General features: G+C 40.1%; 1 protein-coding gene across 5 annotated transcripts in view; it reads right to left on the bottom strand.

The window, feature by feature from the left end:
- The window catches only part of LIMCH1 (LIM and calponin homology domains 1), a 110726-nt gene extending 100819 nt beyond the window's left edge, over positions 1 to 9907 (bottom strand). For 4 of the 5 annotated variants that reach the window (XM_017744491.1, XM_017744494.1, XM_017744493.1 and 1 more), the window contains exon 1: positions 9837 to 9907. The gene's annotated coding sequence lies outside the window, so the exon portion shown is untranslated. The remainder of the gene's footprint in view (positions 1 to 9836) is intronic. The other variant, XM_017744492.1, reaches the window with a different exon arrangement.
- Between the last annotated feature and the right edge of the window lie 6237 nt (positions 9908 to 16144).

Genomic DNA, 16144 nt, shown 5'->3' with positions numbered 1-16144 from the left:
TTCCCTTTGTGTCTCCCTGAAACAGTATATAGGTAGGGTCTCTGTGATCACTTGGAGAGCAGCGGCGCAGACTGGGAGATGCTATTCTCAGTTTTCTATGACCATAGTTAGTAAGGCTTCTGTTCCACTTGTCCTAAACTGTACTCATGCTATTACGTTCTTGAAGTTCCCACATCTCCAACACCATCATGTAGTGGGAGTAGCGACAAAACCAGTATGAATGATACTTCTGGGAGTTGGGGGTATTTTTTAAATATTCTTGAAGTTAAAAACTCTGTAACCCAAGCTCATACAGACTGCTGTACTATTCCTCCCTTCTGCTTAAGGTAGAATCTAACAGTAATGTCCTAAAAACAAATGAATTAATATACTTTTATTTACAAAAAAATCACTTTTCCCCATTAGATGAAGAGAATGCCAAGACAAGAACTGTGTATCTTCTAGAACCATTATTTTACTTCACAGATGGAAAAAAAAAATTACTTTTTTCCCCCCCCAAAAGATACTATGGTACTTTTTAACCTCACACAGCAGCAACCTTGTAAAACTACTATTTTCCATTTAGCTGCTACACCAGGCAAGTTAAGATTCCACCACCAACCCGCCCCCCCCCCCCCCCTCAAATACTGGAGATCTCTTGTGACTTCAATCCTCAGTCGGCCTATTCTGTCTCAGGAAAAAAGAGAATATATTAGCTAAAGCATCTCATTTTCTTTATTACTCAAATGTGAATACATCAGGCACCATAACCAATATTGCAGGTGCAGATTAAAAATCACAGGCAATAATAGAAGGCAAAATAAAGAGTTCTTAATGGAAACCTCAAATGCCAAAACCTATTCTAAACAAATCTTCAAAATGGCTTGTACAGACTTCCCTGTGAAATATGGGAGCAGGATAAATTGAGAGGAAGGAAAGGAGTAGGAAACAAACAACATTTTAGGTCACCGTTTGGAGGCTGAGGAGAGAGGAAATGGGATGGGGGCAAGATGGAAAACCCTGAGGAAGAAATTAAAATGATTATTAAAATGTTTGTCTCCTGTTGGAAACATTTCTAAGCAGTCTGGCACCAAACCCCCCAGGACTTGCTTGCTGCAGAACATGTCAAAGGGAGGTTTCTTCCAGAGCAGACTGTCTGCTTCTGAATTATTGCCTCATCTAGAGCAACAATCCAGATGCCAAAACACTGAGTGGTTTAAGCTTGGTCTGCTACCAACCCAGCTGAAAAGTTGTGCTGTTTGTGCAGTGTCCCAATGGTCGCCTTCACTCACACAGTTACTGTCCATCCCTGCCTCTCAAAAATCCACTAACTACACCTCTTCTTACACAGGCCCGTATATACAAATTAAATTTTGTGTGCCAATTTAGACTCGCATAGAGCACGTCTTGATATGTAAAGTTTTATCAGCTCTGGTAGGTTTCTGTTGAAACATGGGGCAAACAAGACCCTTCACCATTTTGCATTGGCGACCTGGCACAAGACCCTCGGCTGTGGCCCAAGGGAAAGACTCTGCAGGTGAGAAAAAACACTAACCCACACCTTCTCCTAGCAGCCCCTGACAACTGCAGTCCCACGCTTTCTTGCCCCACCAATCCTAACCAAAGGACTTGGCTGCCCTGGGCCTCCTGTCCCCAGCCATGTTCTGGTCTAAAGAGTTTGCAGGAGAGAAAACCTGCAGCACATATCTTCCTCTGGCAGCCCCAACTGCATCTGCAGCTCCAGCCTGTGCCCCCTTCCCCAGTTCTAATCCTAATCCTTGGCTCATTCTGAGTGATCCCAACAATCCCACCAAACACCCAAAAGACAATAACCCAAACCAGGATACAACTAAGAATTTTCAGGCTCCATCCACAAAACCTGAGTCTCTACATGCACATGTGACCTACTTTCAGACCCTTCAAGCTCTCTGTGGGGATTTCCCCTAGCATTTATGTACCTGTCCTGAGTCAGAACAATCCGCTGTACTTCTCAAAGTTCTCTTGTCACTTTCAGTCCAGCATAGAATCATGAAGGTCAGAAAAGACCTCAAAGATCACCAAGTCCAACCATTAATCCAGCATTGCCAAGTCCACCACTAAACCATGTCCCTACAAACACCTACACATCTTTTAAATATGTCCAGGGATGGCAACTCGACCACTTTCCTGGGCAGCCTGTTCCCATGCCTTACAACCATTTCAGTGATCTCCCCCAGTGCAACCAGACACTCATCCTCCCTCTCCCCTGTGCCAGGTGCTGGCTTGGACTCTCCAGTAGCTACCTGTTAAATGAAGCACAGTAAGACACTGCATAGAAGCTAAAACCTTAGACCTGTCTTACCTTATAGAAACAAAAGAGCACGGTGGAAGTGGAAAGCTCCTCTATCCCCACTCACAGGGAGAAGCTAGGTCACTTCCTTCCCCCGATAAAAAACAGCTCTCTTAGGTATGGGAAGAATCAATTGCTCTATTCGTGCTGTCCCCAAGGCTTGGCATTCCAGGAGATAAGGTATCTCCACAGCTGGACAGACAAGCTGAAATCAGTACTAGCCACGGAGTGACTAACCTATTAGACCATCCTGGGGATTTTATCATTAGTTAAGAATTTGAAAAACTTCTGCCAGGAAGAGAAGGCATTTCAGGCAACAGTTGATAAAAGATCTAACGAAAAGCACCAATAAACTGCCTGTGAAATTCTTGCAAGAAAGCGTCAGTTAAAAAAATATTCAGAGGATGACTGCCACAACCCAGCCTCCAAAAAGACCTTGTTTCTAGGAGGAAATGGAAGAGAAGCATTTTCAGAGAATAAACTTCAGAAATGGAGAAAAGAAAGGTTGAAGTGATGTGTGTCCACAGATCAATCCAGGCTGGAGGAGAGGTATCCAACAGAGTTCTTTGCTCAAGTAACAGATCATATTCTTAAAAAGAAAAGCTTACTAATGATCTGATCTAAAAGTAAAAGGGCACTTCATATTTGAGAGTTCAGGAAATTCTATCCACAGTAGACCTTCACAGAGACATTTCTCTCTTCAAATTAAGTTTTACAGACTTAGATTCAAACAAGCAGCCTTTCAGCACTTGATAATTATTAGCCTAGACAGCTTCAGTATCCACATATTTTTAACTCATGCTCTAGTGGCAGCTCCAAAATGCCCCCAAATATTTGAAAAGGATAGAAAAATCCACTACTAGCCTTAAAGATGAACAAATCACATTGAAACAGTGAACAATGAAAAGTCAAAATATTTAGTTGCAAAAGACACGGTTAAGAAGTTTCAAAATATAAACATGTTCCTGAGGTCACAAAAATATTTTTGGGAAAACATTCTTGAGTGATTGCTAATGATGCCCCTGACCTCATTTATTTAGAATCAGATGAACAAGGTGCTTTTTTAACAAGCAGGACAGAACTGACTTTGTCCCATAAAGGGCTCACGGTCCAGTCTAAGATGTACAAAGTGAATAAAGACCTATGCAAATATGCAGAATTGAGAAAACAATATTCCAAACACAGGACTGCATGAGTCTTGCTCTGCCAAAGACTGAAAATGTGAACAAAACAGAGGCCTTGCAAACAACTCAAGAAAGGCAACAGGGAAGAGTGTGAGTAAGTAACTTCACAAGCTATTTAACCAGAGCCTACAATCACAAGGACTGGTGATGTAAAGAGCATCTCATGCACCTATAAATTTACAATTCATGCATAGTTTTTACACTGAGTAGCAATGGCCATGGATAATTTCCCATACTAAATATGTTTTCTTAAACATACACTCTTGAAAAGCTGAAACTTCTCACAGGATTACCTTGCCTTGCACTTGAGCAACACTCCTTTTGAGTGGGTCAGCGTTCCACAGCCTCCTGCCCTGTCAATAACCAAGCATCAGTGAAAAAGCTCTATTTGTCTGCTGAAATTCACTTTTTTTAAAAGCATAAATACAAAGACAGGTCATTCTGTCTGTACTCAAGCACGCCCCTTACTGGCTATTCCCCTCTTTTCATCATGGACTTAGCATTAGGGTTTATGTTGCCTTTGACCCCTGATCTAAACCATATTAATAAATAGCTCTTCATTATAAAACAGCAATAAAACTTGAAGATTAAAAACTCTGTATTCATATAAAATTGTTTCAAATGTCCTCACATGAACCTTAATCCTAATGCCTAATGAGCCTTGGGGCCCATCTCTCAAACCTGGAGACATGCCAAATTCACTACGCTGATAATGTTTTGGCTTTACAGCACAGAGCCTGAAAACTGCAGAACACCAGTTCCTTCTCACCTCAAAGCATGGGTCACATTCAAGACTTCAAATATGCCTACGAAACTCAAATACCTTCTTAGTTTCCAAGAATAGGAAAGTCAAGCAAAATACTAATTAAGCATAAGGGCTGGGCATCCACTGACTTCTCCACTGTTCACTACACAGCCAAGTGCTGAACTGATGCCCGGCCCGTACAACTGACAGACAATTAGAATGACATATCTGAAAAATCCTGTAGTATACAAAGAGTATTTGTTTTCCCCTACAGGATAACATAAGTGACATTAACTTGCAAGAAGAACGATTGAAACGCCATATATACAGCGAAGGCTGTTCTTCATACCTCCCAGTATCACTGACTTGGAGCACAAAAGTTTTATTATTCCGTAGCATTACACTTGTACTGATCTGGCACATTGCCAGCCCTTGTTGAAAACTGCATTCATGTCAGCCCAAAGCTTGGTCAGATGCACTAGAACCAGGATGCACAACCAAAGAAACTGCTCTCTGAGAAAACGCAGCTTATTCATCACTAGCGACATGATGAACACAAACTAAGGAGATTTCTTATTTGCAGAAGAAAATCATTCTCATGACAGAATAAATGATAAATTCCATCAAGTAATTCTTGGTCATAATCACTTTCAGTTTGCTAGATTTATAGCCACACTTTACATTTTCTTTAAATACTATTAAAATAATCTATGTGCATGACTAACTTCTCACCTTTTTTATAAAACCTAAAAACTTTCTTTTACTTTTAAAGAGCATATATTCCAAGTGTGCACAGCAGAAAAGAACTGTCTTTCCTATATATTGTCCTGCAAGAGAAAAAGTGTAAAACTTTTTTTTTAGTTCACTGTACATATACAATTTTACCAAGACTACTTAAAAGCAGTGAAACATCTTTGTATCTCCTCTTTCAAAAAACAACAAAAAAGCTACAGAGTCGAAGAGCCCCGGTTTCAAAGAATAAGCGTTGTTTCTGCACATTTTACTAAGCTACGTAACACCAAATACAAAATAACAGTCTCTAAAAATCAAAGAAGACCTTGGGAAAGTGCTTGTAAGTTGGTATCCAGAACTGCACAGGCAAGTGACATCCATCACTAACCACATACAGTTAGTCCTCTTTCACTTTTATATGTGTATGCCATTGCTTTTCAGGGTATGCAGTTAAATATTTGTTAGAACTTTCATGCTTGAGGAAAATCAAAGATTTATTATGCCTTCATGTACTGCTATAAACTGATTTTAATGCATACATAAACCAGACATGCAGCTAAACTGTTCTACATACAGAACTCAAGGTATTACACACAATCATGATGTTGTTGGACTCTACCGCAAAGCCAAATAACTTCTGTTAATATCCAAACTGGATTCAGTTTTAGCTCATTGTTTAAGGTTTTTTGCCCAGGATTCATATCCCAATTGTTGTTACTCTTCTTTATGGTCTGGTCCTGTTCCTGACCTTAGAGTCTCACTACTACGAATACAAACTTTCAGGGCAACTGGATTGCTTGATTTCAGAGAAAGCTTGAGAGAAAATACAATGCCAATTGCACGTCAGAAGTTCTTACAGATATATTGGATATATATCCTGTTTGGATAATCATATCAGAACAAGTAATTAACTCAGATTTTTGAAGTCTCACGTCCCTACAGAGACCTCTCTAACTACCGAATGCCCAGCATGAAAGAAGGAATCCTGCAGTAGCAGAGCTGGACAAGGGGAGGTGGGCAGCAAGGGGAAGAAGAAAAAAATTGAAAACACATTTGCAAGGATATTAGAGCAGTAACAACTGGGCAAGGTTGCAGCAGGACGTATGCATTTTTTTTCCCTGTAATAATTTTAAAAATTATTAATAGCAATTGTTGCATGATTAGAAATAAAAGCAACCTTTACTTCCTTACCTGCTGTTTCAAAAATCCCAACAGAACCACCCAAACCAGCAGGGCAGACAGAGAGACAGGATATGCACTTTTTTTGGCAGTCAACCTTCATTCAGATGCCTGAATCCATAGAATAGGAACACCTAAGCATTGCAACAACCAGATCTAATTTATTTCTGATTAATCCTCTAGCTTCTTATGATATCTGGGTCAAACCTAAACATCAAAGCTATGTAACAAGGGAGAAAAAAAAACCTGAACATGTGCTGGAGCACCAATAGGGGATTTCCAGCAATATTTCCTGCTACTGGTGTTGTATTCCTGCATCATATAGCTTTCAACCATGACCCCAAGAAGGCACATTTGCCCACCCATGCAGAACTCCTCAGTCTTTTCACACAATAATTTAATTCACAAAGCAAGAACAGATCAAGAACTGCCTCTGCCTATATAGCTATTATATCCCTTGCTGAAATCACCATCTGCACTGATGTCACACAGCTATGCTAAAAAAAACATGAACTCATTTCAGACAAACAGAAGTCGTAGTCACTGGTTTCTCAGCACAGCTGGGTGAACAATTAGAGCCACCACTGTCTGGGCAACTGCACAAATGGGCTTTCGAACAACCAGAAAGAAGAAAGGGTTTGTGTTGCTCTCATCTGTCGACTTGTTGCTTTATGGCATCCTGCATTGTTTAAATACGCCCCTCAGCTCCTCAGCTAAGTGTGTCAAGCTATAAAGTTCGTACTGAGGCCAGATCAAGACACCAGCCACAGCACAAACACTATCAGAGAGGCAGATGCAAGGCTCTTGGGTTCCTGTGGCAAGCATACGTGTCTGGACTGCTCTGCTAGTCAGGATGGTGCTCCACAACGCATTCATCCCAAAAGTCTGAGCTTTTGGCATTGCACAGTTGCATTCGTTTTCCTTTATTAAAATATGTGGATTGTTGCTAGATGTGAATGAAACATTTATAACCAGTGTAGTGATGTCTGCTTGTGTCTGTAGGCTGTGTAGGACGTAGAGACAGGGATCAAGTGGAGGCAGGCCTGGCATTACTGTGTATAAGGGTGAAACAATTCTCCTACAGACAGAGAAAGAGATTCCCCTTGCATTCTTTTGCACAAGACCAGTCCCTTTGGGGAATGGACTCTAGCATGGTAACTTCCCTGCTCCCTTCTGCAAAACACCTGCAAAGTCAGAAGGTAGCTTGAGATATGTTTGGGACATTCAAGGCATGCTGATTGTGTCCGCACTCCTGACAGCATTTTCCAGTCCTCTAGCTGCTGGGATCGCTCAGAACCCAAGCTCACTTTCAGTCTTCCTCACAAAATACAACAGGCAAGCAAACCCCTGACACATGTGGAAGTTAAGCACAACCATTCCACACTCACGTGGACATCACCCACACAAGTGTCTGGCTATGAGTTATCAGTTAATGCCACTTGCAGTGAGTACTGTGCTGTGGATATAAACAGAGGTTTCCTTTTCCCTAAAACTTCAACAAATCAGATAAAACCTGACCAAAAGCAATGAGTTCTTCCATCTTCAGAAATGAAGATAGCTATAACTTCTTTCTTGTCTTCTGAAGTTGTCAGATACTTAGATCAGGTTTTCATCTACTTGTTGAGGTCAGCTGCAATGAAAGCACATTGAAGGAAGGAAGTTAAGAGAAAGCTTGTGTACCACTACATTTTTTTCATTAGGTACTCTGGTAGGTTTCTGATGAATCACAAAACTCCTGTCTAGAAAGACAATATTGCTTGCGGCAGCTTTACAGTGCTTTTTCACTGAGCAACAGATAAAAAATTAACTATCAGTGCTTCACTTCCCAAAGTACTTTTTGAAGATACTCTAAGAGTTCTCAGTGTTAGACCCAAAAATTTTGTTTGAGCTCTCTGTTTTACAGGGGACTTGGAACCAGTGAGGAGTACAGTTCTACTGCTGATGCTATAGTTTGTTCATCATGAAGAAACCAAACTTGAAGGCCAAATTGGTAGCTTTCTCATTAATGCTCTGTAGCCCAATAGAGTTTTACACACCAGCCAAGAGCAGGACGCAATAGAAACATCATGGCTTCTAAGATTCCAGGCTGAGGAGACGGGTTCCCTCAGGCTGATTTGCACTACTCCATAGGTGGTAAATGAGGACACACAATTTGCCCAGTATCACAGAACAATTTCATAGGATAACCAAGTGTTGTCCCTTGACGTGGTTATTACTGGAGCTTGCAAACTTCTAGGAAATACATATTTATTAGTCTCAATAGCAAAACATTAGTTAGTTAAGCCTTCCATCTTAAAGATTTACAACATTTAAATCAGACTACCTCTGCTTACTTGCAGATAAGATTACAATCTAATCTTGAAATACACAGCCCTTGCTTTTCATGCAACACAATTCAACCTTAACATTTAAAGAGCACTGTGAAGTGATTCAGCACACAGCACTTCCCTTCAACACACAGAGGAGAGAGATCCTGTGCGAGAAGCAACCCTTAAATACAAAGAGGGTATGCTCCTTCTGAGTTACACAATTTTTGATCAACAATAACAACTACTTCCCTCCTCCCAAAGCCACTCCTCAGCAAAGACACGCAACTACAATCAAAATAGATCACATCATTTCCTTTGTGATTTTTCACCTTTAAAAGCTAAAGTTCAAGCTGTCTGATTAATGACACCAGTGAGACATATAACAGTATTTAGACAAGTAGGTTTCGGATCTATGGTAAACTACCTAGAGCTGAGTTACAGGATATTAGCTCAACTCTACTGCTGAAAACAGCTTCCAAGTTCCAGTACCTGGAATAGTATAAAACTTTACCAATAGCTGCATTTGTCCAGCTACACATTCAGGAGATCTCCTTTAAAAAAATGGATTCAGTTCTGCACAAGCTTCATCATTCTGGTGTGCAAAGACAGATTTTATCAACTTCAGAGACAACCCTGCACATCCAGGGAAAAAAATTGGTCCATACAGTCAATTCAGATCAGCAGGTTCTCCCAAATGCCTGACAACCTGTTTTTCAAAGGACTAAGGGCATTAGGACCCATTTCCATATTGCTCTTAGAAGTCACCACCTTTGGCATGTAACCCTGTAACAAGGTTTTGGAAGGCTCTTCCTAAAAACTAGCTATTAGAACCACAGAGAGAAATGCGCAAAAGCTAACTTGTGTCTCTCGTCCAAAAATTACAAAACACATCATTGAAACACACCTTTGGGCAAATTTAGAGGATGTCTAACCTTTCCAGAAACTATTAAAGCAGCTGTGTATTGATGGTATTCAGATGGCTAACTCCTGACAGCATTCAGTCTTGGAGTTGGTCCAAAACGCCTCATTGTAGAAGAGACGTCCACAGGCAGGTGTGGAACACTGTTTGCCAATCTGTGGTTAACAACATTAAATAAAAGGAAACCAAAAAACAAACATAATTTATTTTTTTTTTACATAACTTACCTAAGGAGCTGGGGTGGAGTAAGGGAAGCACTTCGCAAAACCTGTTTTTTTTAAGCCACATTTCAACCCTCACCATAACAATAGTTTTGGCACTGAAATGATAGTGCAGTGAAATACCATTGTGCAATGTCAAAACTCTCAAAAGGAAATCAAAAATTTGACATACTAACTAAAGTTGTTTTCTACTTTAGTCAAGATTGTATTCAAGGCTCAAAACTGTAAGCATTACTTACTCACACAGAAGAATGCCGTTTTCTAATCCGGAACGAAAATCTTTCTCACCAAAACTTCTGCCTGTCACTTGCTGCAAAAGAGTAGGGGGAAACAAAAGAGTGACATCTATTAGAAAGTGAGCTTTACAAGAACAATTAATATTATACAGTTAGAGCATCTGCTGCATAAGGAACACTTGAGCTTTAAAGGCTTGCAAAGGACTAAGTCATGTCCATTTCTCCTTTCCATTTCATCAAGCTATTTAACATATAGGACAAAGTATTTGCTCTTGCCAGTGCATTTGCAGATTATAAAAGAACTGTTTTCTGAAAGTAAAAACAAAAAATGATAAAACAAAACCTACAATGTAATCTTCAGAATATTTTAAAAGGTTTTCTTAATAGTGCTTTGAAATTTAAAACTATTGCATTCAGACAAACTATGATTTTTTATTGCTTTTTTTGCACCACATTAAAAATTTTGTACCGGACTTGAGCTTTAGTGCTTAACTTATGATCTTTACAGAATAAGCAAAGGCATTTGAAAGCACTGGCATGAGTTATAGCCCTTCAGACACATGCCTCAACACTCCTGGTCATATTAAAAGATACTTCACATCAGCAGTTCAACCGTGAGTGTTGAGAGAATACAAACTCAGTGGAAGCTAAGGATTAGGCCCCTTCTCACAGTCCCCCCAACTACACTTGAACCAGGAGGTACACTTTGTCCCACAAGCTCTTAAGCCAGTCTGTGCTGCTTAGGGATGGACCATCTGGAAACCTTCTAGGAATCCCAATCTTGCCTGATTGGGATTCCTAGCTGCTACAAGCATGACTGAACCCCCATTTATGACTTACTACTGTGTTGACAATGTCTTGCCATTCATCTTCATATCATTCTCAACAGATGACATGTTCAGTTAAAAGTAAAGAATACTTTTTAGTATCATCACAAAAGAGATAGTTTCTATGTTTAGAAAGCGCTGAACAGAAACAATACAAAGCAAAAAAAGGTTTTAATTGTCCTGCAGGAGGTCTTCTCCTTACCCAGGCAAAACATTTACTGGATGCTTATAGAGCTCTCATGGCTTGCATCCAAACCTTCAGCAAGACCCTTGCTCTGGGTGTTGCTTCCACCATAGGGAACCATAGGGAACAGGGACTTGGGGACACATCTGTCATTATGTCCCTGCTTTCTCTTTGCTGTTATATTCAGATGTAAGACCCTTCCCCTCCCAGTTTCCTGTCATAAAGACAGCAATTTATAAAAACTGACAAATTTCCCACAGGATTAGTGAATGCATCAGTTCCAGAAATGCTAGTTGTAGCTATGCAATCTTAGACAGAGAGCAACCACTTTTTAAAAAATTGAAATGCAAATGCAAAGCTTAAAATCTAATCCTTCACTAAATTATGAACATATTTTTTTGTTCAATGTGAAGGAAGTTGTCCCATACTCTGCAAAATGTATCATAAGGGCATCAGTGGACAATCATATTTATGTAAACGCATAAAGTAGCACAAGGCACTGGGTTGCACTCCTATCTCTGAACAAACCACATGTAATTTGCCAGTAGTAAATGACCTTTAACTATTTAAACTATATCTAGTCATAGTAAATCATCTCTAATCTTGATCTGCTGGGACAGGGGGAAACCATGACAATAAAACCATTAGCTTTTAGGATGAATTATAGGCAGAGCATATCAAAACCGACTTTTTTCATCCACAGAATACAGTACAGAAAGGAATAGGAAGAGCTACTTCATAGCAGCCTGACTCCAAGTGGTTTTTTCTGTGAAAAAACTAAAGAAAAATTATAATCATCTTATTTCACCCCTCAACACCAAATGTCCCAGATATGGAAATCAGACTTCTTATGCATTTGCTGAAGACCCTTATTTAGCAGGGAGCAGTACTGAAACTGCTACCACAATTCAGGTAGGAATCTACCTGCCAAAAGCTGTCACATGAGTATTGCTGTCATTACTGATGATGTAGGAAGGTTTCATACATAACTTCTGACTGCACAAATAAAATCATGAAATACAGATGCACAGCTGGCACATGAATTTGTCCAGTGAGAGGTACAACACACTGACAGGAGGTGAGGAAAGACAGGATGGTCCAGGAACAGTGCATGTCTGTTTAAAAAGGAACTGGAAGTAAATGAGGCATGGCAAGGTTTATGCCTACTCTAGATGATGCAGCTGCAGAGGGAAAACATTAATCACCTACAAGTCTCCTGATTTAGTCCATTAAAATGTAAAAACAGTTCAACAGAGAAAGGCTAGAAACTAAAAATAAGCTTGAAGATGACATTATAAATGACAAAGATAAACCCAAAAAGGGACTGAGACAAGCAAGAAGCTGGATCCACCTTTTCCAGAGGAAACAAGAGCTCAGTTGCTTGGCGTACGCACACACCTACATCTCCCTCTCTGCAGGGGCCACTTTGGGCCATACCCTCATGAACAAATACTGCAGGCCCACAGGCCAACCCGGTGCACATTGCTGAGATAACCTCTGCTCAGCACACCTACAGTGGGAGGATACAAAGGAACTTCAAGCAAAAGGATTGGAGCTCTCATATTTGCAAACACAGAACCCCACACAGCAAAGTGCATACTTTACCCAAACCCCAGTAAAAATGAAAGCAGGTGCATTTGCCATGGTATCACAAAAATGCTGCACGCATCACAGGACTGTGTCCATGTTATTGATATAAGCAGTGGTCTGTTCTTTCTAGCTTATCTTCCATCTCTGGAAACAAAAGCCTCCAGTTTGCTGGATGAATCTCTGAAAACACTGACACACAAGGACTAAAGGGTACTGTTTGCAGTGCTTCTGCTGGGCTTTACTGGAAAAAAGAAAATTGTTCATCTGCAACCAGGTAAAGAAAACTGAAAAATGGAAGAACAAATCTTTAGCCCATCAGCTTTCATATTACAGAAAAATGGTGTTCAGAACTGAATCTGCACAAAACCAGTCATGAACAGATGCAAGGCAGTCTGCAGCCTGGACTGCTGTCTTCAGGAAAGGAGAAAAGAGAAGTAATACCAAACCCCAAGATGTTAACTGAGAGAGCTTTTCTTTGCAAGGCCAGGTTTCCAGACGTGCCACATCTTACATGCTTTGGAGACACAACTCCGTCTTCTGCCTTGCACTCTCCCTGCCTCACTGGTACAGACCAGCACACTTAGTGCAAGAGGAAGCAGGATAGATGGAAGAGCTCCCTATTCACTGTAATTCTTGCAGTGCTAGAGTGCCAAAGTTAGAACAAAGTGCCTTAAAGACAAAACACAAGCTGTATCCTGTTAACGATTAGTAGAAAAGCCTCCCACGTCTTTCTTAAGTTCTATAAAGCTGAGTGGAAAAAAGCTGTATTTCCCTGTCATACTTTAAATTAAAAATAGAGAACAGAAGCAAAACAGTATCATTTATTATTGTGTGCTTCATTTATGTGAGGAGGCATTGTTTTTATTCATCATCTGGATGATATTTTCTTCTCTGTAAAAAGCTACAAGCGTCGCAACCAGGGCAATTATTTGAGTGCCGGGTGCATTTCTCAGTTTCCCTGTCACTTAACAACAGAAAATGAATCTAAAATGAGTTATAAAACTTCCTCATGGCAACAACTTTAATACATATTTGCATACAGTAACACTTAGTATATATGGTATTGTTGCTGATTAACTCTTCTTTTCTTTGCAGTTACACATGCTACTAAATTTATGTCATCAAGGATGGCTGCCATCCAGCCACTAACCAGTGCCATATTATACAACTTTATTTTCACAAAGCTTCAGTTTACATTGTTTTCCTTGCATTTTATATTGCTGCTGGTGCTTCCTGAGATGGAGCTTGCAAAGCCTCTCATGTCAAAACAGCTTAGGGCATGAAAAGGAAAAGGTGACAAATTAGTGAACAGATGCTGGCCTCAGGTGAAATTTATCTAGGCCAACAAGATATAAGTAGTTGAATAAACACTTGGTCATCAGGGATAACACAATGAAAATACTTAGTTTCATTTTCTATGTGCACATCTGAAAATGCCATGTTATGCAGTGAAAAAAATTAGAGACACAGCAAAGAGAGGTCTTTGTTTCTCATTACACATTTTTGAGAGCTTATGAAGCATGACAATAAAGAGAGAAAGATTTTCAAAGAGTTTCATAAGCTGTTCATTTCTTTGTATGTGAGTATGCTGCCTCTCCATTTTGTGCAACTATTATTTTTCCCTAAATAATTTTTTTACTTAAATGAAAAAATCATGCCCTGTTACTTAACTAGGGAGTTATAAAAGTACAGCTTAAACTGCAATAATCAGGTATGTGTATAGAAAGCATTGGATTGTACAAGCAACACAAACAGGGTTGTACAGGGAACACAAACCACCAAAAGAAGCATGACAGGTTTTAAGGCATCAGGATTTGGCTCCTCTAAAGTAATGAATTCCTACTTCCCTGTTTCTGAGTTGTAATCTGAGCTAATAAGATGAATATGCAAGTTAAATTCCATTTTCCTATAGCATAGGCAAGAGATTTCTGAACTAAACAACCCTAACCAGTTAAAGCCAGCTTCACCTTTGCAGCCCAGAATTGCACCACATTGCTATGACAGTGCAATGGAACCTGGCCACCCTTCACTGGCTCCTGGTTCAGCCACGTGTGGATCATGAGATGTCTCTGTCTGCAAAAGCGGACACAACACACCATTTACGTATGAGTTCCCTCTCTCTTATGTCACAGAGGGATTTAAATTGCTAAAATCATAGCAATGTAAACCACTCCTTTAACAGTTTTATTACAAATATTAGGAAGCTAGCTCATTTAGTACAGAGAAACTTGAAGACTGCATGAATGGATTTTTCCAGGGGCAACAACCACTGGTCTAACACACCTGTCTTCCAGAAAAGCTGAATGGTGACAAGCACTCTGCTCAAAGCCTTCCAAGGCTTTACAGTACTGAGGTAATTTACTACTGAAATCAATAAAAGAGCAAACAACTTAAATATCTGTAGTGTGTAATTCTACTCTCAAGGACAAAACCAGCATGAGCTCAGAATGCCTAATGTGGCCAGCAATAATCACCTGAAATTCTGTGGTACGGAACTTGAAAAATTAAAGAATATATGGGAGGATGAGGGGAGATTTCACGCTTGGATACCAAGATTAATCTGCAAAGAAAGCACTTAACATTATTTTTAGGTCTTCCACTTGCTGGTCACTTAAATTTAACTGTAATTTGCAAAGTTAACTACATGTGCTGATGTCCCCTTCGTTCTTTTCCTCTGACTATTCACCCTCATATTATTCTTTAATGAGACAGAAAGCTGACTCACTCTTTTTATACTTCATAGAATCTTCACTTTTCCTAGCAGCAATAGAATAAAACAATATATTCTCCCCCATTTACTTTAAATTCCCTTCTGCCACACTGCTGATTGGGTCAGCTGACTGTTTGGTGTCAACATACAGCACGGGAAAACCATACCCACTGATACAAACACACTCCCAACCCCTTTGGTGGGCCCAGTTCTAAGTCCTCACTAAAGAAATAATTTATTTACTAAGGGATGCTAGTCACTGCCTTTTGTTTTCCATGAAGGAAGCAACAACTAAAAAAAAACCGCAACAGCTGGGGTTTTTTCCTGATCCTTTGCACAGATTAATGAGGACATGATCCTATGAATGGACACCTATATGGTTAAACTGCCTCAGTTAGTACTCTGTTTAGGAAACACAGCACAAGAAATATTGAAAGAGTAGTACATACCAGCAGCAGCAGCAGCTATTACCCTACCTAAGGCTTTAAAGCTAAGTCTGGGAAGATTCTGTCCTTGCTAAATCCTGCCCACCACCAGAGCTTTCCACACTGAAATTCTGCATTGCTAACAGTAGTATTGAATATGCAGGGTTGCCATACGTTGCTTGGATTTGTGATCTTGCAGAGCCATGCACATTTCTGCCAGGACATCTGGTAGTATAATCCCGTTTGGCTGGCAAGCTGCTAAAGAGTGTTAAAATTTCACGATAGAGTAAAATCAGCTTCCTTTCCATCTCCCCTCCCTAATGCTGTTTGTATACATTTCCAGGTGCAATGCCAGACATTGCAGCCTTTCCTCTGGGGTGGGGTGGGGCAGAAAACATTTTATTCAAGGTTGAACATTTTGTGAAGAAAGAGAGCAAAGAGCAGGAAGGCAACTTCAAAGTGACTTCTGTCAGATTTCTCTTGGCTATAGCACATGCCCTGAAAGCCTCACCTAGCATCAGGTCATCTGTTACATCCAATTTGTATTTGACAGTCAGTAGATTGGCATTGCACTG

This window comes from Corvus brachyrhynchos, unplaced genomic scaffold (genome assembly GCF_000691975.1).
Source record: "Corvus brachyrhynchos isolate BGI_N302 unplaced genomic scaffold, ASM69197v1 scaffold17, whole genome shotgun sequence".
Taxonomy (NCBI): Eukaryota; Metazoa; Chordata; class Aves; order Passeriformes; family Corvidae; genus Corvus; species Corvus brachyrhynchos.
The sequence above is the reverse complement of the archived record's forward strand: the minus strand, read 5'-3'. Positions and strand labels throughout refer to the sequence as shown.